Raw genomic sequence first — 4,996 nt, 5'->3', positions numbered from 1 at the left:
GGCGGTGAGAGGAGTGCAAAGATGCACCCTCGTCAATGCACATGGCATCGATGGCCTTCTGGAATTCCTGCTCACTGGTTTCCTCTTCACCCCTTCATCACTTCCAGCATTGCAATCATCTTTCTCTCGGCCCCTGATGGGTTTTCCTTGATTCCGAGGAGCCTTGCCAATGCGATTTGCTTCATCGCCCCGGCCCTTACCGCCAATACCGTTCTGACCTTTTTCCTTATCTCGCTTCTCATACTCAGCTCTCTGTTTCTTGACGAGCTACTCAACTTGATGACACTCCTGGAGATTGTGTCCCTTGGTCCGATGAATCTTGCAGTACGGCCCATCAATTTTCCCAGCTTTCTCGGCAGTCGCAACCTCTCGGTAGTCAGCCCACGTGGAAACTTCGTTGCCGGGGGCTTCAACTTTAGCCTTCTTGCCGGTACTAGGCGTGCCCAATCTCCCAACGGTCATCACTGCCTTATCCTTGCACTTCTTATTCTTCTTCTTCTGTCTAGTGGTCTCGTCGTCATCTTCTGAGTTGATGTCGACGCAGTCCTCTCTCCGAGAAGTTTCCTCCCCTCGTCCACCCGAGCACACTTGTCCACCAAGGTGTACAACTCCTTCACAGTCTTAGGCAACTTAACGTTCATCTTGGAACGTATCCTATGGTTGCGCACATTGGATTGGAAGGTAGCTATCACAGCTGCCGAGTGGATATCTAGGATATTTCTATGGACCCTGCCGAATCTTTGCAAGTACTTTCGCAGGGTCTCTCCTTCCTTCTGCTAGAGAAGCTGCAAGTCACTGGGCCGTCCTGGTTCTTGATGGCCTCCTATGAAGGTGCCAACAAACTCATGACACAGGTCAACCCAAGTTGAGATAGAGTTCTCCAGCAGGTGCATCAGCCAAGACCTCACATTTGAATTAAGTGCCAAAGGGAAATAGTTGGTGAATATCTTCTCGTCTCTTCCCCCGGCACCCTGAACAACGATGGTGTAGATGCTCAGGAACTCTGCCGGGTTCAACCTTCCATCATACATCTCGGGTATCTCTGGCTTGAACGTGCGAGCGGACGGCCAACGGACTTTCCGCTGCGTTGGTAGGCACCCAACCTCGAAAGGTAGGCACCCGCTGCGTTGGTTTTCCTTGAAGAGGAAAGGGTGATGCAGCAAAGTAGCATAAGTATTTCCCTCAATTTTTGATAACCAAGGTATCAATCCAGTAGGAGGCTCCTCCAAAGTCCCACGCACCTACACAAACAAACAAAAACCTCGCAACCAACGCAATAAAGGGGTTGTCAATCCCTTCATAGCCACTTGCGAAAGTGGGATTTGATAGAGATAATATGATAAGATAAATATTTTTGGTATTTTTATGATATAGATTGGATAAGTAAAGATGCAAATAAAAGTAGATGGTAAACTTATATGATAAAAGATAGACCCGGGGGTCATAGGTTTCACTAATGGCTTCTCTCAAGATAGCATAAATATTATGGTGGGTGAACAAATTACTGTCGAACAATTGATTGAAAAGCGAATAATTATGAAATTATCTAGGCATGATCATGTATATAGGCATCACGTCCGTGACAAGTAGATCGACTCCTGCCTGCATCTACTACTATTACTCCACACATCGACCGACTCCTACCTGCATCTAGAGTATTAAGTTCATGAAAAAGAGACTAACACATTGTCACAACCCGGATTTGGTAAAATCCAAGTCTCTGTGCTTACTGTGCTATCCCTGGATCATAGCTAGCACACACAGTAACAAAAATGAACATCAGTAAAACATACATTATTTTACTACAATGGTACATCCAAAATTAAATAAATACATACCATCGACACAGCTCAATTCTGGCACATAATACAACGGAATAATACGTAGTCGCTAAGTTAGGGCTCCATCAACGCCACTGGGCTCGTTGAGTATAGACCATAACCCTATCGTCTCTTAATCTGTTGAGATCTGCACATGATAGGTGCAGGTGAGTACGTGGAATGTACTTGCAAGTTGCAAAGGAAAGTATAACATACTATATATGCAGGGTAAGTATTGCTGGAGGTTTCCTTTGCATAAAGCCAATTTTCTCTTATACTAAATTTTTATAAACTTCTTTTGAGATAGAAATAGTTTTTAGTATAAAAGGTAAGAGTGAGACACTTGGATATACGCACCAGTGCTCATTCCCCAAAATAGATTTAAAACAAACAAAAGGTTGAAGTGAAACACATTCACTATGCTCATTCCTCAACTTTAACCCTTAAAACAGATGTTTTGAAAAGAGAGAGGAGATTCTTCTTCAATCCAAGTCTTCAATTGCTCAAAATTGCCCGTAACCGGGGGCACGGCTAATCGATTAGGTTAAACCCTCTATAGAGATCGTACACATTCCCCACATGACACAACCAACCCCGTTTACCGTTATACACTTGGATGTACGACTAGGAGGAGATTGCGACGAAGCCTTTCCGTAACAGCCCCCTATACCGCCAAGCCACCCGCAACTTTGACACGAAGGCCTCTCTCCAATGGCGGTCCTGGGGTAGGGTTTCCCGTCAGTACTAAGCTAAACCAGAGCCCATAGTAGCATGTGGCTGTACTGGAAGCTACATCAAACTGTACTTAGAATATCTCAGTCCCCTGGACGGCGGTTCCCACCAAAAACCTGTGTAAGACCCCAGTCAGATGCATTCACTGCAAGACCCCGATGGGCGCAATCACTTGTAGACGCTCCCGTCAATACCATTCCACCTAGGGAGTATAAGTAAAACAATGTATAGTTTTTGTTTTTCAAAAGTTTTCACAAAACATTGCCCCAAAAGAGGGCAAGTTTATTCGTTTAAAACTTGTTTGATTCCCAACCCTTTTCTTTGTAAGCATGGCTACGCATAGCTAGTTCCTAGGGCTTTAGCTAGCAATACTTGTTTGCAAAACGTTTTAGTAAAACATGCATAGTAATAAAAGAGTTCATGCATATTACGAAAACATAGGACAAGGAATGATCAAATTGCAACTTACCTGATTCTTGAAGTTGATTGTCTATTCGTTATCGTCACTCCTTCACTTTACGATATATCTATCAATAAAACAAAATAATTCAACACACACAATCCAAATGAAGATCCAAATGAAAGATTCAAATTGACAATAAATACATTCATAGGATAATTAGCATGACGTGGTTATGGTTTGAGATAGAATCAAGTTTGGTCTTAAACGAGACATGACATAGTCATATTCTATGGTTGGATTCAAGTGATACTAAGTGAAGATCATGGTTCGGTATAAAAGATGGGTCGTGAGACAATTCCTACAACAAATTCTATCACGAGACTAATCGGAATATTTGCCTTGGGTAAAGGACAATGGTATGGCATAGGTTTCGAGATAAAAGAATTAAAACCATAATCTTGCAACTCTAGATTTTTGTCGTGGTTCAAATGACCAGTTAGGTATTCTAGGGATCAATCTAAGAGATTTATCCTAGGATTAAATTTTTAGTTCAACGAAGTTTTTAAACGATGACCAAAGAAGGTCAAATTAAGGTGTCGATGATAAAACAACATCTAAACTATGTTGGAAAACTAATCCATCAGTTCCAACAAAAAGGTTAGGTCCTAAGGTCCAACTTCCATATATAAAACATTTTTATATGATTTACAGAATAAAAGATATAGCAAAATTACTCAAATTCGTATTTAAATCAAAACTAAATTTTAACTTGCGCAAAAGTAAGATTTCCAATTTTTATAATAAACTAAAGGTCCGCAGCTATCCAGTGGTATCTTATTTGTCATATTTGGATAAGCGGTTTAAAAGATGTGATTTTTCTAAGTTGGGCTATTTTTCTGGAAAAGAAACGAGGTAAGAAAAAGAGTCGCCACGTGGCAGAATTCTATAGGCTAATAGTGTTTCGTTTTTTTTTTTAACAGAGAAAGAGGGCTGGCCTCACCGGAGATGGAGATGGCCGGCAGCGGCGGTTCGGACGTGAGGTGATGCGGTGATCTCGGGCAACGTAACAGAAGTGGACGAGGGAGAGGAAGTCGTGGAGTCTTCAGGACACGACGTAGGCTCCTGGTTTGCCTTCAGGTGGCTGCTAGATGTCGCCGGAGTTGGGCGGAAATCCGGCCGGAAGCGTACAACATGAAACTCGTGCTCCGGCTGCGAATTTTCAACAGAAAACTATGTTCATAAGATGAGCAAGATCGAGATATGAAGTACGGAAGAGTTAGAATGTTTGCTTCACCTCGAACTGGCCGGAACCTTCTACGAACAGCAGCCGTGTCAAGTAACTCCGGTCAGCAATTCACGACGATGGGTAGGGGCATAAGCTTAGAGGGGTTCGGGCAAGGAGAGAGTTGTGAGGGGAGGGGGCCTTTTATAGGATGGAGGGGAGGTCGGGACAACGCAGGGCGTCGTCGGAATTATGGCGTCTTCATGGCGGCCGTTTCCGGTGTTCTAATGGCCATTAGGGCACGTTTTAGTGCGGGTAACGGAAGAGAATGAATTAGGACGGAGTGGGGGATCCGTTCAGAGGGGTTAGTGGGTTGGGAGAGGAAGAGGAGGGGAGGAAGAAGTGGAGGCATCCATGGTTGTTCTCTGTACGTTCTAGGTTCTGTAGATGCGCATGGGGAAGAAGAAGATGAGGTGGGCTGGGCAAGAGAGGGAATAAGTGGGCCAAGCCCAATTTGCTTTGGAGGAAGCAAATAACCTGTGGCTTCAATAAAAAAATTTGCAAATGAACAAGAGGAAGATGGACATGGTCCAGTAGGCTTAGAACAGAATTTGGTTAATTACTCATGTACATGTACAAAACTTACTTACAACAGAAAAAAAAATGTTTACATTATTCTAAATATTATTTAGAGTTCTGCAAAGTCACAAAATTATAATTGTGCCATATTAAATATTTTCAATTTTATTTTTGGAGAAGTCATATTATCTCCACTTCTTAATAATATTTGTTTATCGGAAATATTTAAACGAATTCAAC

The 4,996-nt window shown here is 42.7% G+C and overlaps 1 long non-coding RNA gene across 1 annotated transcript; it reads right to left on the bottom strand.

The window, feature by feature from the left end:
* Positions 1-1,603: 1,603 nt before the first annotated feature.
* On the bottom strand, positions 1,604-4,557 carry LOC119305997. Its single transcript, XR_005148822.1, has 4 exons — positions 4,250-4,557; positions 3,956-4,164; positions 3,022-3,079; positions 1,604-1,968 (listed from the first exon to the last, which is right to left on the bottom strand). It is a non-coding gene; the product is annotated as an uncharacterized LOC119305997 (long non-coding RNA).
* Between the last annotated feature and the right edge of the window lie 439 nt (positions 4,558-4,996).

Source organism: Triticum dicoccoides, chromosome 1B (genome assembly GCF_002162155.2).
Source record: "Triticum dicoccoides isolate Atlit2015 ecotype Zavitan chromosome 1B, WEW_v2.0, whole genome shotgun sequence".
Lineage (NCBI taxonomy): Eukaryota > Viridiplantae > Streptophyta > Magnoliopsida > Poales > Poaceae > Triticum > Triticum dicoccoides.
This window is presented reverse-complemented; position numbering and strand designations above follow the sequence as displayed.